This window comes from Labeo rohita, chromosome 6, assembly GCF_022985175.1.
Source record: "Labeo rohita strain BAU-BD-2019 chromosome 6, IGBB_LRoh.1.0, whole genome shotgun sequence".
NCBI classification, from domain to species: domain Eukaryota; kingdom Metazoa; phylum Chordata; class Actinopteri; order Cypriniformes; family Cyprinidae; genus Labeo; species Labeo rohita.
Window position 1 is genome coordinate 1,801,929 of NC_066874.1, and position 27,125 is coordinate 1,829,053.

The following is a 27,125-nucleotide window of genomic DNA, read 5'->3' on the forward strand; positions in this document are numbered from 1 at the left end:
TTGTATTGTTGGCTATTACTACAAATATATCCGTGCTACTTACGCCTGGTTTTGTGGTCCAGGGTCAAATATATGAACAACAAATCAGAGCATTAAGTTGAGTGAACTTAAACATACAAGTTTTAGGACACCCATTGCTAAGAGACTAAGAGAACAAGTCAGCTCAGTCAGTTGAGTTGCATCAACTTATTAGGGTTTTCAGTGATAGGTTCTGGTGTAGGGTTAGGGTAGGGGATAAAAAAATACATTTTTGTAAAATGTGTGTGTGTGTGTGTGTGTATAGAGGATGTGTTGAGCTGAAGGTGGGTGGTATCAGTGTGTGTCCCTGAGAAAGTCTCACAATAACCTTGTCCTAATTACATTCTGCAGTGCTCTTGCCCTATTTCCACAGCTCCAAATATATTCTCTCACACTGTCTTACACACACACACAAACATTAACACATCAATAATGCACAGTTACATGAGGACGGTCACGCCGCTGCTGTCAGGTAATATAGCGGGACGCGCGTCCTAACCAGGCGCGACGCGACACGCTTACAGCTACATCTGCCAAACACTCACAGTCAATCAGATCATATTGGATGTTTCATATACATTTACAACTACAAGTCAGAACAGCACAAGCTGAAGTAATTGGGTGGACGGAGCAACACCATTAAAATTAGAAAGCGAGTGACCAATAACCTGTGCTGGTACTTGTTGCGTTCGTGGCTGGTTAAGACAAAACTCATTACCACAGAGACTTTATCTCTAATCACATCGCGCCTGGTAAGAACGTGGTGTCAGAGACGGTCAAATGTGTTATTAGCTCATTATCTGCTTCAAGTGAAGCGTTTCCTGCATGCGGACTAAATGTGTGCCGATCTCCTAATAACGAGACAAACTCATTTTGCTTTCTATATTCTGCTGTCTGACATGAGACTGATCAAGTGTGACCAGGTCTGTTTGAAGAGGCTGAAAAAAAACTTTTCTTTTTTTGGTCTCCACTTCTTCCTCCTTTAATGTTGGAACAAAATGTCAAAATCAGCATGAAATCCTTTAATTACAACGTGTTTGCTGAGAGCATGAGGCATATCTCTGCATCTGCACCAGAGGGTGTGTGTGTGTGTGTGTGTGTGTGTGTGTTTGCTACAAATACTTAGAATTTAAAGTAGTTCGGCTAAATGTACTCCTTTGATAAAGTAGGTGCACCTACAAGCTACCAACAAAAATACACATGAAGTTATCTGATAATCTTTAATCTGATAATCTCTCTATATAAGATTATCAGATTAAATAATTTTTTAAAAAACAAGAATATTTTTCGGTGAGATAGAGTGACAGCATGAACTATCCACACAGCATTAAATAAATAAACATTTAATTGGGCAGTTATAAAAACAGTATTTATGCAGATATCATTATTAATATTTTTCAGTGTATACAGTGTGTACTATGTATTAATACTCAAACTTCCCAACACTATTAAACAGAGTAATCAAGAAAAATGGGATATTTTAATTAAATGTGCTCTACTCAACACAATAGGCCAAAAAGTGATTTTTTTGTCAATTGCTGGAAGCAGCAGCTTTTTATTAGAAAAACCAAACTATTTGAAAACAATTGACTTATTATTATTCTGAAAATGTGGTTTTAATTACTTTAAATTTCTTGGTGCACAACACTGTGCATAAACAAGATGACTTTTTACAAACTATAGTTACAAAAAAACACCAAAATGAGGATCATCTTACTGAACAACTGAGCAAAAATGCTCATTTAGTTCTCAAGTGTTTAATGATGTAATACGATACAAGGTCAAAGCAATTATTTCATTGAGATAATAATGAGCTCTTTCAAAGAGGCCATGTTTGCATAATGTGCTCGCTGTGGAAATTAATAAGCAGCATCTGAATTTTAAAGTTGAAATTTACAATTTTAATTCAAACGTGTGCTATGAAGCGTACAACATTCGTCGAGGACACGACATTCAGGTGAACACAAAGGACAGAAGATGCTGATCAGTGAAAACTTTTTGTCCAAAGTTTACTCATAACAATGGCGATGGTGTCAGACGGTAATTCTATGGTATTTTGATATGAAATTATGCAACTTAGTTCAAACTCAAGAATAGCATCACATTACCATCATGGTAGTGCCTAAAAAGCACAGTTGTTGATCAAAAGCCATGGTAATATTATGGCACTGTATTGTAAAAAAAAAATAATAATAAAAAAATATATATATATATATACATATATATATATTCAAGTACTAAAATAACCTAAATCAAATTTAAAAAGGAAAAAAAATAGTATAGAATAGACAAACCACTGTTAAAATGGCAAAAACTACAATAATGTCACTAAAAATCTAAATGAAAATAGAAATAAAAATAAATATAACTCTAGTAAGGTGTGGTGACTTACATTTGTAGGTCATCCTAATTTTGTTGGCCAAAACCAGCAGGTAGAATGTCCTGTTGAAACAAAACAAGTCATTAGCATATATGCAAAACAAATATAGATCATATTCATGAGATGACTGATATCTCATTTAGAAATGACTGAATTGTTCACCCTGAAAGACGTTTTTCTAAAAACACCAGTGTTGCTGTCATGGGACGGTTGGATGTTTTATGGATGTGTAATGTGAATACAACACCACTGTGCTAAAATCTCTCTCATCAGTCTTTACCTGTTTATCTATGAGCTCACCTTCATGAATATTTAATGCTACATCACAATGCCTTTAAAGATTCACGGGTGAAGTTTCATGACCTGACATGCCACGTCTGAGTAATAAATACATGTCTGTGTGCTGAAGATTAGTCTCCGAAACCATCCATATTCATGGGATTATAGTACAAAACAATATTAATAAACATGAAAATTAAATACTCTCACTGCAATGAAATGCTGTGCTACGACTGAGAAATCTACATGAGTGACAATTTTTTTTTAAGTTTATATACTTTCTGAAAACACTTTTGTGGTTCACATTTAAAAGCTTAAAAGTGTGGGGTCTTTTTTTCAGTAAGGATGCATTGAATTGTTCAAAAGTGACAGTAAAGACATAATGTTACAGAAGATTTCTATTTCAAACAGAGAAGAATCCTGAAAAATAAGATGTATCACAGTTTCCACAAAATGATTGGGCAGCACAACTGTTTTCAACATTGATAATAATGATTCATGTTAAACTCTTGAGCAGCAAATCAGCACATTAAAATGATTTCTGAAGGATCATGTGACACTGAAGACTGGAGTAATGATGCTGAAAATTCAGCTTTGATCACAGCAATAAATTACATTTTAAAATAAATTTACATAGAAAACAGTTATTTTAAATGATAATAATATTTCAATTATTTTTACTGATTTTACTATATTTTTGTTTACATAAATGCAGTCTTGGTGAGCAGAAGAGACTTCTTTCAAACATTAAAAATTTGTACACATTCCAAACTTTTTAACAGCCCAGACAAACATAACTAACACAACGAATCTAACACATGCACAGAAAGAAATGATTGCTTACAATTGCCTTCTTGTGATATCTATGTGTGTGTGTGTGTTTGCAGTCAGTCTTACTACATTCCTAATTAATCCAATCAATCATCTCACAGACTTAATTATGTCACGGATGCAAAACTGATTATAGGGTCAGCGTGATGATAAGACAATCTGAGGCAAGACATCATGCACACAGCTTCCAGCTTGCGTTAATTACTCTGTTTTTTTCTATTTTTATTTTCTCATCCGCTTTGTTGATTCTTCAGTCTGCTTCATTGAGACTAGAACAAGCAGGGATGGAAAGCTTTTTGTTGTTTCTGTGATTTTAGCTTACTACTTTCTGCAAAATATTGTTTATCATATTGACTACTCTAAAAAATAGAGTAGGATTACTTGAAAATAATTTTCACTCAGAAATTCCTAGTAAATTTCATAAATAATTACAATGAAACTAAAATAAACACATTGAATTGAGCATTACATTTTGAAGTAGAAAGTAAAAAATATTTTTTTTATTGTAAACATACTCTAGATTTGCATTGATTTACATCTTTAAAAAAAATATATATATATTTTTTTTTACACAGAGGAAATACTCTTGCACTAAAAGAAAAACTTTTGCATTATTAAAGCAAAACATCATTTACATTTTAATGCACTGCTTTTCCCATTGAGGCTGTCTGAAAAAGGAGTTCATGTTTCTAGTACGGTTGGGCTCAAAATGTGCTCACAAAACCCTTGAACTGTCCTGCTGTGTGTGGCATGATAGATGATCTCATGTTCACATTATAGAAGGACACGTCTGAACATGAAGCCCCATGGAGACCATCACAGCCTCCGCTCTGACGTTTTAAGGCCATGCTCTACGACGACGGCAAGAAAAATACTATCTATATTTTAATATTTATTTTTGCACTAAAGTTCTGTGCAACCATCAAGAACTCTGGTATCTTTCCGCAAACAGCCACAAAATCAATCTTTGAAAGCATCACATATATTTGCATGTAGTGTAGTAATGCATTTGAATATTTCATGCCAGTTGTCACATCCTAAGTCACGTCTAAGTCTTGATTTATTAAAGTAGAACCGCAATGTCCTGTTTGTCTGAAAGTGGCAAGGAAAATGCGAGAACAGATACTGAGTCCTTTAAAAATCATTTGGGCTTCAGTTGAGTTCACAGACTCGCTTCATTCTGCACGTATTACTCGGCTCCGTCAGGATACGGCGCTTTATTGAACTTGAAATAAACTGCAAACAATCCACGCCTTCAGGCTTTAGATGTTTAATGAGGTGTCAGACTCGCCGACCCTTTCGCGGCTCAGAGCGCCTCTAATTGGTGTTTGAGCTTTTTTGAGATAGCACTTTAATTTCTTTCTTTGAGCAGAATAAATGTAGTATACTGTATCTTCTAAAAGTCATTGCAAGCATTTTGTGATCATCTCCAACCCTGATCAGTCAGAATGTGGATTTCTTTTCACAATGTTTGCAAAAGTTTTTAAACCCCTGCTGTGACCCACAACATCTCCTGCTTCTAAATTCATATGAAACATGAAAACACTTCAGCTTTCTGCTGCTTCAGACCTACGTTGAGACACTTTGTTTGCGATTAGGAAAGAGAAGCTCACTAACCTCACTGACATCTCAAGATGGACATATGGGGATTTCTTTAAGATCAACTTTGATTAGTAAGATAAATACCATAAATTACAAAACTCTGCTCTGCATGTTCATCTTTAACCACGTTGTCATATGTAAAAACAGTAAGCATTTACATGGAAAAAAAAAAATAATACAAATAAATAAATAAATAAAATAAAACCTACAAAAAATCTTAACTGCAAAAAACTTAAATTTTAATCAAAAAGATGAAGGAAAAATAAAATAATTTCAAAGGGCAAGCAAATTATTTTTCTTGCCCTAATGCAGTTATGTTTCTTGTTTTAAGCATAACTCACTTAATTTTGATTTTAAAAACAAGATTTATGTAACTGCATTTCTAAAGTAAATGTTTCTTGATATAAAATAAGACAAAACTGAGGAAGAAATTTATTTTCACATTGATTTATTTGTGTTCTGCAGAAGAAACAAAAATCACACAGGTTTGGACAGACATGAGGGTGAGTAAATTATGACAAAATGTTCATTTTTGAATTGCCACAATTTTAAAAATATGATTGTTGTTTGGCATCCAACCTTCCTCTGTCATCACATTCAATGGACCCTTTTCACAAGACTGTGATTTCAACGGTCATCGTCATTATATGTTTCTGAACGTTTTTCATATTTTGATTTGCAAAAAATGTATGTACATTTATAACACTATACTTTGTATTATATCACCTTTTCATCAAGTTAAAAAAACTAGTTTGGCACTTGGCGAGGGTGTTTCTAATGCCGCGTCTGTGGGAGGGACAGTAAATTTGACATTGTTCTCTCTTCTGACTGCCGATATTAGTCTCTTTTAATTTTTTTTTCTTTGATTGAAAGTTGTAAAAGCACTATTGTGAAGTTTTTCTTTTGCTATTTGAACAAATGGGAATGCAAAAAAATATATTTGTGATACTCTCCCATTCACTGCTCTCGGATTTTACCCAACTATGACGACTTCCGCTATGAGAAACCCGGAAATGTGAGAAAGGTCATTCAAACATGCAAACTCTGTAGATTCAGTAGCAATACAAGAAACTTCAACATTCCAAATGTTCATTTGGAATCACTGCAGATGCACAAGAACTAAATATCATAAAAATCTAGCATTTTTAATAGAACATTTTTAATAAGAACCAGCTCTCAATTCCAGCCCTGTGGTTAAAAGATGAAATCACTGTCACCTCCAGGTGCAAAAAACCTGGAAGATGCTAAATGATCAAATGACCTCCATTAACCACAACCGCCCCTTGCAGTCTCTTCATGACCCAGGATATATTGAGAAACAGACCCTCTTCTGTTTTCTATCCTGGTTAAGGCTCTAGTTATATCACGACTAAATCACAAAGCTGCAGCCCGACTCACATTCACCCTACAGAATCTCTTTGTTCTGGTCTCTAATTTGGCCTCTGGTGATGCAGAGATATCAGCCGAGTCGTTCCTGCTCTGCGGTGCGTTAAAAATCCTGATACCTACAGGACAAGATCAAATAATACAACCCCGCCCGGCTGTGCCGATCCCGTCTGTCTGGCTGTCTTATTTCATCTCTCTCACCCCACAGCTCAAATATCCTGATCAAGAAATGTTGACTTCTACACAGAATTATCCGTTTGCATGCTGGTACTGTATATTATTGTGGCATGACTGGTTTTAGGGTTGGCATAATTTTCATGCTTTTAAAAGAAATCTCTTCTGCTCACCAAGGCTGCATTTATTTGATTAAAAATAGAGAAAAATTGTGAAATATTATTTACATTTAAAATAACTGTTTTCTATGAAAATCTATGTTAAAATGTAATTTATTCCTGTGATCAAAGCTGAATTTTCAGCATCATAACTCCAGTCTTTAGTGTCACATGATCCTTCAGGAATAATTTTAACATGTTGATTTGCTGCATGTAAAGACATTTCTGATTTATATCAGTGTACCAATACATTTTTTTCAGGATTATTTAATCAATTAAAAAAAAAACAGCATTTATTTGAAATATAAATCTTTTGATATATTAAAAAAAGTCACTGCGATGCATTAAAAAAATCTTATTTACTCATATTATGCCAGAGGTCAAAGGTCTTTATACATGAAAATACAGCTTCAAAATTACATCTAAGTTTAAGAGTATGTTCTCAAATTTCCCTTGGATGCAGAATAAATGTCATTATAAATAAATAAATACAGGAAAATCAGAATCATGTCAGTCTGTCACAGAAGATTGAGAATACCATAGGCAGCCAGGTTTAGATTAATAGTTAAAGCATATAAGAAAAAACAATCGAATGAAAGAGAGATGAAATGAAGAGCCGAAATGTTGTTGTTGTCTCCCCTGCTGTATCTAAAGGGATTATATGTGATCACTACAAGCCCAGATCAGACTGACTCCGGGTTAAGCTGGAAGACAAAAAACAGTGGAGAATGAATCAGCCTACTGACAGAGACTATTAATGTAAAACTAGTATTAACTCAAAATTGTTTTTAACAGCATTTTATTCATCATTTGTAATACCAAGCCAGATGGCTCTTTTCTGAATTCAAAGTCAGATGGATAAACAACATCTCTAGTCACTATCCTTAAAGAAACCCTTTACAAGAGCCTATGTATTTAATTTAGTGTATCTTAAACAATGTTTATTAATTTTTTTCTTTTTTAAAAAGAGCAACTTTTTAATATTTAACACACAAAAGTAAGAAAAACCAAAAGATCACATGCACATGTGTTTTTCACAAGTTTTTCTATTCTTAAATTGGTGCATAAACTAAATGGCACTCAGTCTAACACTCAAAACACAACTCTGACTAATAACTGTGTGAACTGACAGCGTCCTACAGCATACATCATATAGGCTATATGTAAGCAGCTGTGAGTTCAGACCTTGGAAGTGAACGTCCAGAAAGATCAGCAAACCATACAAACCGAGCGCTGTGTTTTCAGGCCCTACAGAGATTACAGTAAAGAGTAAAGTGCCGTGCTATCGTAACACTGCATCTGAGCTGATTTAATGCTGTTTAAAAGCCTCTATTGTATACGTGGCTGGCAGAAGAGATATCTGTCATCCTCCCCTCGCGGTCAATTGCATATCATACAGCATCCCAGGAGCCTTTGTTCTTCTCAGCACCTTCGCTCGTGGCATAAACTCACACGAAGACTTTTTAGCAAATAGAGTAAACACAATTACTGCTTCCAAATTATAATTGAAACCAGCAGCACGGTCACAAGTATTTTCAATTATCATAGCCCGAAAAATGTCATAAGGTGCACAGGGACACATGACAATTATAATAGTTCCTGTCAGAGTGAGACTCATTTAAATCAACACAAACTACAGCCGCACACACATCAGCCAACGAGACTGTATGAACAATTAATCCTAATATGCAATTTAATGCATCTTTTAGTAATTTCTTTTCTTTCTACAAGATGCTCATGTCTGTTTAGTGTGTGTATACTTGCCAAAATCATTCTCAGCTCTACAACAGCAACAGAGACTGAGTGTTTGATTGCTGTCTCGGCTTAGTTGTAAATCTATGTGCACAACACAGTCTGATCAAACAAACAAAACACTGTTGCGCTACACCGCTGCTTCCTAGAAAAAAATAGCTTGTTAGTGGAAATACTACTGTCATGCTACTGAATAGGTTAAGTTAATAATATCACTGCTTTTTAACCTACATATTTACACTACAGCACCTCATGAATCAAGTCACAAGAGAAGAAATGAGTTCGCCACACATAACGTGTACTGTGAGCCAGATGCCTGGATTCAGGCGTCTTGGAAGATGGATAGTTACTTGTGAGGAAACATGAAAACTGAATGGAAGGGAAGGAAGATAAATGTACGCAATCAGAAGCGTTCCATGTCTCCACAGAATAGCGGCGCCCCGCACAAGAGTCAAACGCTGAAAACAAGCTTCGGGAGGTTTTGACACCAGCACTGGAAAAAATGATTTTCTTTTTGACCTTTTTTTCCATTACAAATATCTTTTCTTGTGCAAAATCCATACTTAAGTCAGCACACATTTACTTGAGAAGCAAAATAGCTAAAGAATTAAGTTTTGTTTTCTAAAACTAATTTTCAAATAAAATAAATAAATAAAAACAGTATAACGTTAAAAATATCTGCCAGTGGGCTAAGAAAAAAATAATTTTATTTTTCTGACCCCATCTGTGGATTTTTTCTTGTTTTAAGTATAAACTCACATGATTTTGATTTTTTTTTTCACAAAAAAAGACTTTATATTTTAATGTCATTTTGCATTATTTAGATATTTTTGTGAGAAACAAGACAAAAATCTTTCCTTAGAAAATTATTTAAACTCCAGCAGAATCATATATAAATTAAGTATATATAAACTTATATTATATATATAAACATTAAAAGACAATTGTTACTTGAAAAAAAAAAGTTAAGTTAAATAACATAACATATAAAATAAAATACAGTAGTCAACATTTGAAGATAAAAAAAAAAAAAATCAAAGTTGTCCTAGGATAAGAACATGTATTGTTTTGGTTTTAGGGCAACTTTGATGAAAGGTCTTGATCCACTTCAAATGTTGACTACTGTATATCAAAAACTTAAACTAATTTTATTTTAGCTAGTTGCCAAGCAACATTTCTTATTTTTATTTAATCTGACTAGATATACTAAAACAACAAAAACTGAAATAAAAATTAATAAAAACTATATAGATATATTTAACAAAAACTAATGAAAAAAACAAACAAAAACAAAATTACTTTAAAATTAACATGAAAGTGGAAAATATGAAAATAAAATATAATTCAAAATATTTTAAATATATATATAATAGTATATCAATAATACTAAAATAACACTGGAAAGAACAGACATTTATGTAGCTTTTTTTTTTTTCCTTAAGTGCATTAACAATGTTTCAAGCACCACAAAACACATAATTTACCATTTCGTGATAATTTCCCACACTCAGTCTAACCTTAAATGCAACTGGCTGTTACTGTACCTTTAAGACTGTGGGGCAATTTGCTGAATACTGCATAGGTATGCTAAAATGCTCATGATTTCATAACCACCTTTGGTTTCTGAGTTTTTAAGGCTTAGTTTTATGAGTCTACTGTAAAGAGAAGTATTTTCTCAGAGAATTAGGATTTGACGACGGCTTCAGCAAGCATGTTGTTTTGTGCTATCTGTCCACACACACGTCCAGATCAATTCCAGTGTAACCCAGAGGACATCATTGTTCAGGAACAGGTCTGCACACGCAGTGCCCCACCGAGACCCTCTGAAAAATAAAATGCAGTGCCTGTATGTCTGACTGCTCACTTTTAAAGGAACCATTCAGGAATAGCACCTAAAAATGACACCTTTTTCATAATTTCTTCCATTAAACACAAAAAAAAAATAAAAAAAATAACACATAGTTGCTTGAGAAGCAACAACGCAGATATTAAGGTATGAAGGAAATAGTTCACCCAAAAATAAACATTTGCTGAAAATGTGCTCACCCTCAGGTCAAGATGTAGATGAGTTTGTTTCTTTATCAGATTTGGAGAAATGTGTCATTCCATCACTTGCTTACCAATGGCTTGCAGTGAATGGGTGCCATCAGAATGAGAGTCCAAACAGCTGATAAAAACATCACAATAATCCACAAGTAAACCACACCACTCCAGTCCATCAGTTCACATCTTGAGAAGCTGTGTGTTTGTAACAAACAAATCCATCAAGACGTTTGGATTACATTTGCGTTATGTTTTTATGAACTGTTTGGACTCTCATTCTGATGGCATCTATTCACTGCAGAGGATCCAGAGGATTATTTTTTGGCTTAAGTATTTTTATTTATTTATTTTTGCTCACAAAAGAGAAAAGGTCAATTTTGGAGTGAAGAAGGCTAGGGTGGATTATACATGAAATGCATAAATATCAAAATATTTCCACCATCCTGAATGAAAGCAGCTTAAAATTAATTCATAGTAATTGTTTTAATTTCAAAGAGAAGTTAAGCACTTTAAACAAAGTACCGTAGCCATCAAACAAAGATCAATGCTCCTCTGAAGCTGTGTCAATATTTCATTAAATGGTGACTCTGTTGTTTTTGGCTGACTTCCATCCATCTCTGCCAGCTCTTAATCAGCCAAATTGCCTGTAGTCGTTAGTCGCTGGGTTCCCTTCAGCAGTATTTATGATCTCGTAAATCAGTAATGTTGAAGAGGATTGTGGGCAGAGAAAGATAGGAAAAGACCTTCATCTCTGGTTACATGCCATCAGGAGGAAGGATGCGAGTCTGTCATGTTTAACAGCAGCAGTGACTAAGCAGAATAAAGCTCAAGATCAGCGGCTTCTTCTTGCTGCGTGACTCAGTTCTGGTGAGGAGATCTATATACAGAACCACTGCACAATGCAGAAGAGCTGATAACGAGGCTTTCATAATGACAGATTCACAGTTGTTCTACACATGGCATGGAAAATTAGTCTGTCTGCAAACCGCGACAGTAGCTTTGCATATTTATCCGTAACAAACAAATACATTTGCAAATGCAAAAGTAAAAATAAAGTGATCTTAGAGACATGTACTGAACATATGGTAAATATTAACCCAACAACCAATTTGAAAAAAAAAAAAAAAAAAAAAAAAAAAAATGCCTAGCAACACCCTAGCTGTGACCCTAGCAACTACACACAACACCCAGACAACTGGCTCAAAATGCACTAGCAACAACCTAGTGACAACACACAACACCCAAACAACTGGCTAGAAACACCCTAACAACTACCTAGCAACACCCTAGCAATGACCCCAGCAACCACACACAAGACCCAAATAACTATAAACAATATATAGTCTATAAACAACCTAGCGACAACAATGCAACACCTTAGCAACCACCCGGAACATCCTAGAAACTGACTAGAAACACCCTAGTAACCACCCTAGAAACCACAAACAACACCCAAACAACTAGACAGAAACATCCTAGCAACAAACTAGCGACAAGAATGCAAAGCCTTAGCAACCACCCAGAACATCCTAGCAACTGATAAGCAACACCCTAGTTACCACCCTAGCAACCACAAATAACACCCAAACAACTAGCCAGAAACACCCTAGCAACAACCTACTGACAACAATGCAACACCTTAGCAAACACCCAGAACATCCTTGCAACTGCCTAGCAACACCGTAGTAACCACCCTAGCAACCACACACAACACCCAAACAACTAGCTAGAAACACCCTAGCAACAACCTACCGACAACAATGCTACACCTTAGCAAACACCCAGAACATCCTAGCAACTGTTTAGCAACACCCTAGCAATGACCCTAGCAACCACACATAACATCCAAACAACTGGCTCAAAATGCACCAGCAACAACCTAGCGACAACAATGCAACACCTTAGCAACCACCTAGAACACCCTAGCTTAGCATCAACCTTGCAATTGCCTAGCAACACTCTAGCTATGACCCTAACAATCACACACAACACCCAAATAACTGTCTAGAAACAACCTAGCAACAACAATGCAACACCTTAGCAACCATCCAGAATATCAGAGCAACTGACAAGCAACACCATAGTAACCACTCTGGCAACCAAAAAAAAAAAAAAAAAAAAAAAAAAAACACCCAAACAATTAGCTAAAAACACATCAGCAACTGCCTAGCAACAACAATGAAACACCTTAGCAACCACCCAGAACACCCTAGTAACTGTCTAGCAATACCTAGGCAACTGCCTAGCAACACCCTAGCACACACAACACCCAATCAACTATCTAGAAACAACCTAGCGACAACAATGCAACACCTTAGCAACCACCCAGTATACCCTAGCAACTGTCTAGCAACACCCTAATAACCACCTTAGCAATCACAAACAACACCCAAACAACTAGCTAGAAAGACCCTAGCAACTGCCTAGCAACAACAATGCAACACCTTAGCAACCAACCAGAACATCCTAGTAACTGCCTAACAACACCCTAGTCACCAGCCAGAACACCCTAACAACTACCTATAACACCCTAACAAAACCCTAGCAACCACCCAGAACACACTAGCAACTGCTTAGTAACCACATAATGCAAAGCTTTGCCATATGCAACATTTATATTTACATCTGTGAAGAAAGTCTTAATATCTTATGCAGCGTTGTTACAAGTACACTGATCTAAAATTCAAGATTTTTAGAAATTTTAAAGAAAAAGACAAAACCATTCATTAAGAATCGGTTTTGTTTTGTCTTGTTTACAGATCATGCACATATTTGTGCATAAACTCCATGTGCAAATGTTTTCATCAATTAACTTGCACTTAAATTCATTCTAAACTTAGAATTTGATTCAGAATTAGTTTTTTTTTATATTATTCATAAATCCTGTTGTGAATGCAGAACAAATCTTGAGTGAGAACCTGTTCTGCATGTGATCTGTACACATTTATTACTGAATAAATTTCAGAGTAACACTAATAAAAGCCCTTTCATGGTCTAACACACCGCTGAACGTCCTCATGAGGATCTCGTGTGCGTCTAAGACCTGCAGTAAAGCCCACATCAAGTCCCACAACATCTTCAGCCCAGAAGAGCTGGGAGAAGTGAGCATGAAGTGTGCTACAGATGGGTTGTGATGATACGGCGTAATGTGAGGTAGTTTTGGGCCACTGCTCTGCTCAGCAGATTACTGATGAAAGCACCTTTGCCGTTTTGAATAGTGCATGAATGGAATTAGTGCATTAATCCTGCGCGTCCCCAGGCTCTCGCATGCCCTACTTTACCGGAGAGAGCAGCAACCAGCCATTCAGTGCACTTGTTCCCAGGAACTATTAGGAACTGTGGGAAAAAAACGGCTGTGAGAATTATGGGAATGTTGAAAGAAAAAGACTATCATTCAGATAGAGACTTAATATAGCTTAAGGTTTTATATAGGTCTGTATATATAGTTCAAAAAGTTGAAGTAAAAAAAAGCAATGCAATGACATCTTTACTCTTTATTCCATGCTAAAAATTTTATGTAGCTTTGATGTAGAAATGTAGAAATTTGTCATTCCATCACTTGCTCACCAATCCTCTGCAGTGAATGGGTGCTGTCAGAATGAGAGTCCAAACAGCTGATATAAACATCACAATAATCCACAAGTAATCAACACCACTCCAGTCCATCAGTTAACATCTGGTGAAGCCAAAAGCTGGATGTTTGTAAGAAATAAATATATTATTAAAACATTTTCAACATCAAACCATTGAGTCCTCTATCCATAATATTGCTTTCTGTAGTGAAAAAGTGATCTTGTCTGAATCAGGAGAGAAGTCTGCACAGATCCAAAATAGTCCAAAAGAGCTCTAAACAAATATTTTGTTGTGAAAGCACAACCGGAGATGGACTTTTTCCACTGGAGAAAGCATTATTATTGATTATAAGCCGAAGCATTCTCATTGTCAGAAACTCTCATTCTGACGGCACCCATTCATTTCCATTGGTGAACAAGTGATGGAGTGATGAATTTCTCCAAATCTGCTGAAGAAACAAACTTATCTACATCTTGGATTTCCATGAGGGTGAGCACATTTGCAGCAAATTATCAGTTCGTTGTGGTAAATCTGAGGTATATTATTCCTCAATTATAGATCAGATACTAAATGAGTTTCTTATTCCGCTTTCCACTTCCTTTTTCCTAATGTAATCTGCCTGGAGAACGGTGAGGTGAGTGCAGGCAATGCGTCATTCTACACTCATCTGGTCTTTATTGTGAGCTCTGTACTCATGAATCGAGTCTCCAGGGTTTTTCTACAATAGTGAGGGATGTAGCCTCAAAAGCTTCCTCTGTCCCACATCTCTGATGCTACAGCTGCATTCTACGGGCGTCCCGCGGGGGCATGAACCAAAATGGAGTCTGAATCGGTGTGTGATTGAGTCTCATCTTGTGTGTAATACAACGGCAGCGCAGCTAGGACTGACTGCAATTTAGTGTGCTGAAATTCAAGGTCAAAAATATCACCATCCTTGCACTTAATCAGTCAAGGCAACATATTTTCTAGAGAACATCTGAAATTAATAGTATGCATTGACATACACATATGTATTTTGGTATGCAATGAATAACAAAATGACCAAAGCAAAATTCAGCAAAAAGCATTGCACCAGTTTACTACCTAAATGGCTAAAACATCACATTGTTGAATTTACTCTATGAAATAATTTTTTTTTTTTTTTGACAGACATCAGTTATAAATCTACGGAAGCAACAGTATTAAAATAAAAATTCTGACTTTACATCTTGCAGTTCTGACTTTACCTCTTGCAATTCTGACTTTACATCTTGCAATTCTGATTTTACATCTTGCAATTCTGACTTTACGTCTTGCAATTCTGACTTTACATCTTGCAGTTCTGACCTTACATCTTGCAATTCTGATTTTATGTCTAGCAATCCTGACTTTGTCTTGCAATTCTTAATTTATGTCTCCAATTCTGACTTTATGTCTCACAATTCTAACTTTACATCTTGCAATTCTGATTTTACGTCTAGCAATTCTGACTTTACATCTTGTTTACAAATTGTTAAAATATAAACTCAGAATTGAGAAAAAATTGTATTGTGAAATATATTGTCACAATTGCCTTTTTAAATGCCTCTCAAATGCCTTTTTAAATGCCTTAAATGCAAATTTTGTTGCATGCGCATGCACAAAATAGCATATCTGATATCATTTTATTTTAAATCCAGTTTTAGCCATTTCCTAATGTGGTTCTAAAATATGACATCTCTCATAATTTAAGATTTAGACCAGTTACTGCTGCTGACCAGATCCATACATCGGTTATAATACAGTATAAACATATCAAAGACAACAATGCCAGTGCATTTATTGAGATAAATGAGCGATGCATGCTTGAGCATGTTGAGGAATCATGAAACTCATGATGGGCTGCAGCTTGTGCTCTTCACAGTGGGCTTAAACACTGAGCTCTGGAGAGAGCAGACCACATGTCCGCTCCTGCTGCCAGCCAATCCACATCCAACTGCTGCTGGAGTTTAACCTACACATGCTGACAGCTGACTCACACGCTTAATGAGGATGGAAGCAGTGCCAGCGTGACATTTACATTTGTGCACTTGGCAGGCGCTTTTATTCAGTGCGACTCACGTTATTGTATCAGTACATACATTCCTCTGGGAATCAAACCCAGTGACCTTGACTTTGGGTTTCTACCACCATGATCTACCGGTTAAGCTACAGGAACAGCATATGACATGCTGACTGACACGTCACAGTACAAAATTAAGCAGTCATCAGTTATCAGCCTGCACTGAGTTAAGGCTTCTTCTGATTCAAGCTTCTCCAAACATGATCTGCCACTGATGAGGTTCACATATTCAAATAAACTTTAAATCCAATTCATGTATTTATGCAATAACTAAATAAAAGTCACCACGGCTGATACAGCAATAAGCCAGTCCATGTGCACAATGGCTTAAGGGAAAAAAGAAAAAAACAAACAAACAAACAACAAAAACTAAATCTGTAAAGAATTGAAAATAGTTTTATTTTGTTGTTGTTGTTTTATTGTCCTTGGTTCAAATTTTAAAGCAATAAGTCGCATTTGTTCTCATTTAAGTCTGAAGTGCGTGTAAAAAGAAAACTGTCAAAAATAAGTTATATACCGGGAACATTTTCTCTAATATGGAGGCATTAATATTTAAAAACAAACAAATAAATAATAAACAAACAAACTATAACTGCTCCATCCAGTTATATATATATATATATAAATACAATTAATACATGCATATGCATAAATAAATAAATAAATACACAAATGCATAAATGCATAAGAATAATGCATACATAAATGCATTAATTAATTAACAAACAAACAAATAGTACTAAAATAAAACTAAACAAATATTAAAATTTAGATGGAGGGTGCATCTCTTCTGTTTCTAGTTACAAATAAATACATGCATACTTGCATAAATTCATGCATGCATAAATAAATAAAAAGTAAGTAAATAAATAAATATTAAGTTACAGAGTTTCGTGTTTATAAGTCAGCCTCAGTGGTTTAAACTAATGTAAATGGATGGACTAATAATAAAGCAAACATCTCGCTCACTTAGACATCATCAGCGTCAGTCACGACTGAACTGAAATGCAGCTGAAATCTGTGAGTGAGGCGGTTTAGCAGCTCTCAGCTCAGTTTAATCAAAGCTGCACCTCTGTGTCTGTGATCATCACGACACCTGCTGTGTTACCCAGCATTTATTGACTCTATGGACTTTTTCCCATGAAGTGGTTTTGTTTTTCAAGTAAACATCTGGCCACCATTGAATTTTCATTTGGATAATCTGGCCCTCAGAGATCTACAGGTAAAACTGCTCATGCAGTTGAGTTCCTATGATAAATTTTCTACATGTTGTCTGGCCAGCCAAGAGTAAAGAAAGGCCTTCATATCAAATCATGAAGATGGTTTAGGTTGTAAAGCAATGAGTCTCATTTGTTCTTCTCACTTAAATCTATAGTGCTTGTAAAAAGTCATAACTGTGTACATGAGGGCCATTTTCTCCAATAGGGAGGCATTAATAATATTTTTTTTCAATAATTTTCCTATCCAGTTCTATAAATAAATACACAAATGCATACATAAATGCATAAATAAATAAATAAATAAATGGATAAATAACAAATAAATAAACAAACCTTTTTTTTTCCTATAACAGCCCAATCAAGTTATACAAACTATACAAAAAAAAAAAAAAAAAACTCAAATGCTTACATAGATCTATAAATGCATACAAATAATGGATATATAAATGCTTAAACAAACAAATAACAAACAGTACAAAAATAAAACTAAACCAATTATAAGTACAAAGTGAGGCTGCATCTCTTTTGTTTCCAGCTATAAATAAATTATTACAAAAATTGCATGCAAAAATAAACAAATATTACGTTTCATAGGGAGGCTGCACCTCTCTTGTCTCCAGTTATACATAAATTACAGTTCTCACTCGCTTTGGTGCATTTCTCAGATCAGAAATGAAATTCTCAAAACTACTTGTTCAACCTCCACATCATCTAGTCACTTGTGCACATCATAATAGCAGTTTCTCATTCTTTTGAACAAGTTGCAATTGCTTTGTTACATTCATGCAATTGATTATGTACATTTGTCTGCGTTTTCCTACATTATCAGTTGCTAATGTCATGTTGCACAAAATGTATTATATAGTTCTCTGTGCAATAGTCTTACCCCTCAAAATATCTAGTCATTAGTTCATCGTATAAGTTATTACATGCAAAATGGTTGATCTAGTTGTCATAAACTGTCAATTATATTTTCTATATCTATTTTTTAATTATATTTCATATTTTCAAATTGTCCTTTTGTAAATTTGCCATGCATTGTGCAGGTGAATCTTGACTTTCACTAATAAAGAGAATGTAGATCAACCAATAATAAACCAGTTATCTGAAATTCCTCATACCATGCTGCATGCAAAAGCAAAGTTCTGCCTAAGGGGTGATCCTGTGTTTGCCTTTCTAATTTTGTATTTTAACTTTTGTGCCCATCCCACATGGCACATGTCTGCAAGGTGTCTGTTAAAGATCGCTTGATATGGAAAACATCTGCCATGTACAAACATATGATAGACGTCTGTAAAATGTCAGTTATACATACACTCTAAATCATAAACATCTTCCAGTAAAGACATCTAATAAATGTCTATTTGACACCTGATAGGAAACGTCCTATAGATGTATTGCAGTAAACAATAAAAAATACATCTTGCAGATGTAAATACAGATGTCAAATTGATGTCTCAGTGATGTACGTGTGCTATCAGGGATATTTCTTTTTTTTTTTCTATAACAATGACGTTGTAATGTGTGTGTGTGTGTGTGTGTGTGTGTTTTGTTCGTTTGTTTAGTTTTGTCAGACCACTAGTGAAAGTGTAACTGTGACGCGGCGGTCGAAGAATCGTGAGACAGTGGATCCATATGCAACAGCTTTATTGAATCGGACAGTGTAAACAGGCTGTGGTCAACAACGGCAGACTGGCGTGGTGAAGACAAATCCGAGAGAGTGGTCAAAGTCCATGCAAGGGGTCGGGGCAGGCGGCGATCAAAGACAGTAATCCGTGGGGTAAGCAAGGGTCGTAAAAGGGCAGGCAGCAAGGGTTCACACACGATAATAACAGTCCGGTTGGCAACAGAGAAACAGTCCGATAATAATACGCTCAGGATTGGGGACATAGCCGGCAAAACTTCGCGAGGCGCGAGCCGGCGAGGCACGCTAAAATGGCCGCCAGGGGGGAAGAGACCCAGGCGACCCGGAACCGGAAGTGAGAGTCCCCAGGCACGGGATTGTGGGAAATGGAGTCAGTATTCGGGCGAGGGTTCCCGCTGGCGTGAGACAGGGGGAGCCACAGAGACCGCATTTGTGACAGAGCCCTCCCCCTGCGAGTGCCTCCTGGCGCGAGGAGGCAACCGACGCCGGGGTCTTCCCCTACCGCGGGGTCCTGGCCGATCTGGGTGAGCTGTGTGGAAATCTGTGGTGAGCGAAGGGTCCAGAATATCCTCGGCGGACACCCAAGACCTCTCCTCGGGACCATAGCCCTCCCAGTCGACCAGGTACTGTAGACGACCGCTCCGGCGTCGGGAGTCCAGGATGGTGTTGACTCGGTACGCCTCCTCGCCATCGATGATCAGGGGGCCGGGCCCTTGTGGAGCGGTCTCGTCTAGGTCCTCCGTCCTGCTCGGGCGACCAGCGGGCTTTAACAGAGACACATGGAAAGTGGGTGAGATACGATATTCACGGGGTAAAGCAAGTCTAAAGGAAACAGGTGTAATCTGACGGACTATTTGAAATGGACCAACGTACCTGGGGCTCAACTTTCTGCAGGGCAGACGAAGACGTAAGTCCCGGGTCGAGAGCCAGACCCACTGGCCGGGCTCGTAGGGAGGGTTGGGTCGGCGCCGGCGATCTGCCTGGTTCTGGTTGCGCCGGACGGCTCTTTGGAGGTGGACGTGGGCCTGGTTCCAAGTGGCCTCACTCTGCTGAAACCATGAGTCTAGAGCTGGCAGATCAGAGGGCTCCCCAGACCAGGGGAACAGGGGTGGTTGGAAGCCCAGTGTGCACTGGAAGGGTGTCATGTTGGTGGAGGATTTCCGGATTGAATTCTGGGCGTATTCGGCCCAGAGAAGGTAGCGACTCCAATCCCCCTGACGGTCCTGGCAGTATGAGCGGAGGAAACGGGTTAGTTCCTAGTTAAGCCTCTCTACCTGCCCATTGGCCTCTGGATGATAGCCCGACGTGAGGCTAACGTTGACTCCCAGAAGCCGGAAGAAGCTGGACCAGAGGCGAGAGGTAAACTGGGGCCCCCGGTCAGAGACAATGTCCTCAGGCAGACCATAAAATCTGAACACGGCATTACACAGGGCCTCGGCCGTCTCCATGGCTGAAGGTAGCTTGGGGAATGGAATAAAGCGGCAGCCCTTGGAGAACCGATCTACTACGGAGAGGATCGTGGTATGCCCCTGGGACGATGGAAGATCTGTAACGAAATCCACCGCTAAGTGCGACCAGGGACGCTTGGGGACAGGCAAGGGCTGTAGCAGGCCTGCAGGGAGTTGACGCTGAGCCTTGGAGGTGTTACAGGTTATACACTGCTTAATGAACGTAATAGTATCGGAATGTAGGGTGGCCCACCAGAATCGGTTTCGGAGGAGGTGAAGGGTGGCCTCAATACCTGGGTGGCCGGAGCTGGGGACCGAGTGAACTTCGGAGAGGACTCTCTGACGGAGGGCGGCAGGGACGTAGGTGCGGTCCCCGGGACAGTCTGCTGGAGGAGGGTCCTGGGTTTGGGCCTCCGTGATTTCCGTCATGAGATCCCAGGCGATGGGAGCGACAATTACTGAAGAAGGAAGGATGGTCTCGGGTGGTTGGGTGGCATGTTCAGACTCGTGCACCCGAGACAGAGCGTCGGCCTTGGTGTTCTGGGAACCCGGACGGTAGTTAATTACGAAGTCGAACCTGGTGAAGAACAACGACCACCTGGCCTGACGGTGGTTGAGGACCTTAGCGGCACGGAGATATTCCAGATTCTTGTGATCCGTCAGAATGGTGAAAGGATGCCGGGCCCCCTCCAGCCAGTGCCGCCACTCCTCCAGGGCGAGCTTAATTGCCAATAGCTCCCGATTACCCACATCATAATTTCGTTCGGCCGGACTGAGCTTATGGGAGTAGAAGGCGCAGGGGAAGGTCTTGGATGGTTGTCCCTGACGCTGCGACAGAACGGCCCCTACTCCGGTGCTGGAGGCGTCTACCTCGACGATGAAGGGCCGTTGCGGGTCGGGGTGTCGGAGGATGGGTGCAGAGGTGAACCGCTGACGTAGTTCGTGGAAGGCCTGCAGGGCATCGGATGACCAGCTCAAGCGAGTCTCTCCCTTTTTGACCATGGACGTTAGCGGGGCGGCTACGGTGCTGAAGTGTCGTATGAATCTTCGATAAAAGTTAGAGAAACCTAGGAACCTCTGGAGCTCCTTCAGGGTTTTGGGACGAGGCCAGTTACGTACAGCGTTTACCTTGGTGTCATCCATGGCCACGCCCTCAGGGCTGATGATATACCCCAGGAAAGAGACGCACTCCTGATGAAACTGGCATTTCTCCTCCTTGGCGTAGAGTTTATGCTGGATGAGTCGCTGGAGAACCGCCCTGACGTGTTGAACGTGGTCAGCGTATGTGTTGGAGAAGACGAGGATGTCATCGATATAAACTATCACCCACCGATTCAGCATGTCGCGGAAGACCTCGTTCACGAAGGCCTGGAAGTATGACGGACTGTTGGCCAGGCCGAAGGGCATCACCCTGTATTCATAGTGCCCAGATGTCGTGGAGAAAGCAGTCTTCCATCGTCCCCTTCGCGAATGCGTATCAGGTTGTAGGCGGATCGTAGGTCCAGCTTGGTGTAGTAGCGAGCTGATCGTAACTGTTCCAAGGCCGGGGGAACGAGCGGTAAGGGATACCGATACTTGACTGTCACCTCGTTAAGTGCGCGGTAATCTATGCAGGGTCGCAAACCTCCATCCTTCTTCTTAACGAAAAGAAGCCTGCTGAAGCCGGAGAGGTGGAATGTCGGATGAATCCCTTTGCGAGTTCCTCCTGGATGTAACGCTCCATAGCTTCTGACTCTGGCTGTGAGAGCGGGAAGATGCGGCCACGAGGCGGAACCGCACCTGGCGTGAGTTCTATGGCACAATCCCCTGGCCTATGGGGTGGCAGTTCGGTGGCCCTGACAGTGCTAAAGGCCTCGAGCAGGTCATGATACTCGGCCGGGATGGTCTGGTTGGAAGGGGTTATTATTGCGTTGGTCGGAGTCTTGGGAGCTGACTGCAGGCAGGATCGTTGGCAGTTTGACGACCAGTGAGTAATGACGCCTCTAGCCCAGGAGATGGTGGGTTCGTGGAGATTGAGCCATGGGAAACCCAGGATGAGAGGTGACTGAGGGGAGGTGATGGTGAAGAAACGTATTACTTCCTGATGTCCAGGTTCCAGGCGGAGGGTGAGGTCAGTGGTAGTGTGTTCAATGCGTCCAGATCCTAGTGGTCTCCCGTCGAGGGCGGCCACTGCCACAGGGGAGACACAAGGGAGAAGAGGCAACTGATTAGCTTTCACAAAGTCCTTGTCAATAAAATTCCCGGCTGCACCAGAGTCAATTAAAGCAGTGGTTCTGATAGATCGTCCCTCAAAGCAAAGCAGCGCTGAAATCTCACACTTATTCAGGCAAGGTATGCGTGCACTCACCGAGGAAGAAGGACGCGGTGGTCGTGTCGGGCAGGTAGCCCGGATGTGTCCAGCCTCCCCGCAGTATAGGCAAAGGCGATTGCGGATCCGCCGCTCCCTCTCCTCCACAGAGAGTCTGGTGGTTCCTAGTTGCATGGGCTCGGGGCCTGAGGTGGCTGGTTGAGGAGATGGCTGTGGGACGGTGAAGGGACGAGTGGGTCTGCGTGTGCGCATCACATTATCAATACGAATGGACAGATCGATATATTGGTTGAGGGACAGCCCCTCGTCCCGGCACGCCAGTTCCACCTGCAGGTCAGCATTAAGTCCCTTACGGTAATGGAGCTTTAAGGGACCGTCGTTCCATCCGCTTTGTGCCGCCAGGGTGCGGAAATCCAGAGCGTAATCCGCAGCCGAACGGCGGCCCTGGCGCAGCGAAACGATCAATTCCCCCGCCTCGCTGCTCTCGGGGGTAGGTTGGAATACCTCCTTAAAGCTCCGGAGGAACGTCGCAAACGTGGGGTAGGTAGACTGACCCAAATCCCAGACCGCAGTGGCCCACTCTAAAGCCTTCCCCGTAAGGAGAGAGCAGACGAACTCTATCTTACTCTCATCGGAGGCGTACAGGTTAGGCTGCTGGTTTACAAAGAGCGTGCACTGTAACAGAAAGCCCTTACATTTGGCGGCGGTCCCGTCGAATTTCTCCGGGAAGGCGAGCTTGGGGCTGGCGGTGACTGGCTGGGCCGCGGCGAGCTGTGCCGGTGGAGGGGATGCGGCAGGTGGTGGAGAAGTCCGCATGCCCTGGATGGCCTGAACCAGCTGATCGGTCAGAGCAGTCAGACGATCGAGTTGCTGCTGGTGATGAGTCAGCATCGTTGCCTGTGCTGACATCTCCGACGCGATCCGGGTGACTGTCGCTGGATCCGTTTGCGGCGAAGTTTTCTGTGACGCGGCGGTCGAAGAATCGTGAGACAGTGGATCCATATGCAACAGCTTTATTGAATCGGACAGTGTAAACAGGCTGTGGTCAACAACGGCAGACTGGCGTGGTGAAGACAAATCCGAGAGAGTGGTCAAAGTCCATGCAAGGGGTCGGGGCAGGCGGCGATCAAAGACAGTAATCCGTGGGGTAAGCAAGGGTCGTAAAAGGGCAGGCAGCAAGGGTTCACACACGATAATAACAGTCCGGTTGGCAACAGAGAAACAGTCCGATAATAATACGCTCAGGATTGGGGACATAGCCGGCAAAACTTCGCGAGGCGCGAGCCGGCGAGGCACGCTAAAATGGCCGCCAGGGGGGAAGAGACCCAGGCGACCCGGAACCGGAAGTGAGAGTCCCCAGGCACGGGATTGTGGGAAATGGAGTCAGTATTCGGGCGAGGGTTCCCGCTGGCGTGAGACAGGGGGAGCCACAGAGACCGCATTTGTGACAGAAACTAAATCTTATGCAGTCTCTTTCAATGGGTATCTCACATACAGTAATGTGTAAATGAAATGGATATATGGCATACATAAGAAGAGTAGCCTTCTGCATTTCAGTACCTTCAGTAACTGTTCTGCAAACTATTGCCATAGTTTATATCAGGTAATGCTAACAGAGTGCACTGTTATATTGACAACATGACTAAGCATTTTGTTTTGCATTTTGTATTCATCTTGTTTGTGAACAATGGCACAAGGACTTTTCATTTTGATGGAACTGATATGTTTACTGACATAAACACTTACTTTTGATAGGTGAACTAAAGATTTTGAATATGTTACAGGCCTTTGCAGGTAATCCATTGTGTTGTGCTGTTTTGAGAAATGCACATACTTCTTTGGAAATATTAACGATGAATTGAGAAGTGCACCAAAGCGACTGAGAAAAACTGTAATTGTCATCAAAACTTTAGCCATAGTTTACATCAGAACATCCCTCCAGAGTACACTGTTATATTGACAACATGACTAAGCAAACTGTCTTATCCGTACACAATGACACAAGGACTTGTCATTTTGATGGCAATGACATGTTCACTGACACAGATATATATTTTTGAGAGATGAACTAAGGATTTTGAGCAAGAGACTGGCTTTTGCAAGTAATCCGTGGTGTTTTGCTATTTGTACGAATTGTTTTGAGAAATGCACTTACTGTTTTGCAAATGTCAGGGATGATTCGAGAAATGTACCACAGCGACTGAGAAAAACTGTAATGCATAAATGCATAACTGCAGACAGGACTGTTATATTAATATGACAAAGTAGCAGTCCGTCTGCCACGCTGATAACCGCAGTGATGGATCGCTGGACCTTCTCAGTGAGGACGGTCCATCAAACGCACCAAGAAAGAGACAGGAGAGAATCCAACACGTTAGACCCTAAAGCCACTGTCATAGAAACACACAGCTGCGCTCGCCTCACCGTTAACTGTTATTATAGTTTGATGGACTGCGAGTGTCGGAGCAAAATCTGCGCAATACAAGCTCTCCATTAGTCATTTTACAGCAACAAACAGACATTACTGTTGTCGAGTTGAGCAATAACACGGATAAGTTGTTGAAAGGCGTGTGTTGAGGATAATGCTGTTATTTCTAGCGCTGAATGAGCCGTGACAAAACGCAAGGAGAAAATAATTTGTCTCAATCCATGCTGGAACATTCACTTCAGCTCTGCTCTTTAGCTCTAGACTGACTTTTACAATGCAACTATTATTCTGTGAATTGTAACTATTATCTTGTAAATTGTAGATGTTCTGCACGAAGAGATGCATGAAACGCAAACAACTTTTTATATTACACAAGCCATAAAATCTTAAATGCATATAACTTAGGAGAGCTCCCGTGAAGTTTGTAGTGACTGAAGAGCGTTGCGTGTCGTCTAATTATGTGTGGTTTCCTGGCTGTGGTTGTACCGGGCCGTAATAAAGGTCAAGCGAGTGCTTTGGCAGAACTGACTGATTGACGGGTCACTTAGGGCAGGTTGAGAGGCGCTCTGAGTTTAATGGTGTTGGGATGTGCAGTTGGTGTCTCTGTGGGCTCCACTGATGTGATGTGATGCGCTGCGACTGACTCACTCCGACACAGAGAGCTAAAGGTCAGCCGAGCGGAGGCAGACGCAGCCAACAGTCTGTCAGCACTGTACTAACACAAATCATGCTTACAGTAGTACAGCCTTTCCTGTATGTATGGTTTCTACACTGTATAATATGACGAAACTGATGAAACGTATGTAATTTATTTATAACTTCAACCAGCAAGCAGATGCATTGAAAAAAATGGTGTAGAAACAATTTTTAATGAGAAATTAAAATTAAATCAAGTATTTTTTCTAAAACATACATCAAAAATCTCATTTACGAATTAAAAAAAAAAATTCAGTGTGTCCAGGTAGATTTTATTATTTAAAATAATAAATGCATGACTTTCACACTTTTTTTTTTTACTAAATCAGCTCAAGGAAGAATGATGTTTAATTTTAATACATAAACTAAATACAATTAATTTAAATTAATGAATTATTTACAATTACATTAAATATGAAAAATGTAAATGAATAAAATGTTGCATTTTAATGTATTAACGTTATTTGAAAGGGAATATGAATATTTTATTTTTGATATTTATTTAATTTAAAAAATATATTTATTTATTTCATTTAATATTTATTTATAATATTTAATTTATTTTTAATTTTCTTTTGTAAAATCATTGCAAACACTTTGTGGATATTTGGATGCTTCTGTATATTACTATCATTGTAGTATTTCAGAAACTGTACTTGCCTGGAGAGAAAATAAAAAGATTATTTGTTATTGTGGGTTTTGGTCAAGTTTGGTCTTCAGACAGTATCGGTCAGGTCGGGTCAGGGAATCTGATTTACAGCTGGTTTGGCTTTAACTTACTGTCTGCTCAGACCTCTAAAATCAATTGTTCTCGACTCGACTGTGTATCTATTTCAGTCTGTTCTGTACTATTTCATCTCTCACTGATCCTGTACAAAACTGTGTATTGCACAGTGCATTGTATATGTACATTTTCAGTACACTGTCCACCATTCAAAAGAGGTCGTAAGATTTTCAGTGTTCAGTGTCTCTTCTGCTCACCAAGGCTTCATTTGTTTGATCAAAAATACAGTCAAATTGTGAAATATTATTATAATTTAAATCAACTGTTTAATATGTGAAAATGTAATTTATTCCTGCAATCAAAGCTGAATTTTCAGTCTT

At 39.5% G+C, this 27,125-nt stretch overlaps 1 protein-coding gene across 7 annotated transcripts in view; it reads right to left on the minus strand.

Annotated features, from left to right (window-relative positions):
- dlgap4b (discs, large (Drosophila) homolog-associated protein 4b) overlaps window positions 1–27,125 on the minus strand; it is a 126,880-nt gene that overhangs the window by 46,592 nt on the left and 53,163 nt on the right. For all 7 annotated transcript variants that reach the window (XM_051112304.1, XM_051112302.1, XM_051112303.1 and 4 more), the window contains one exon: window positions 2,411–2,460. The gene's annotated coding sequence lies outside the window, so the exon portion shown is untranslated. The remainder of the gene's footprint in view (window positions 1–2,410; window positions 2,461–27,125) is intronic.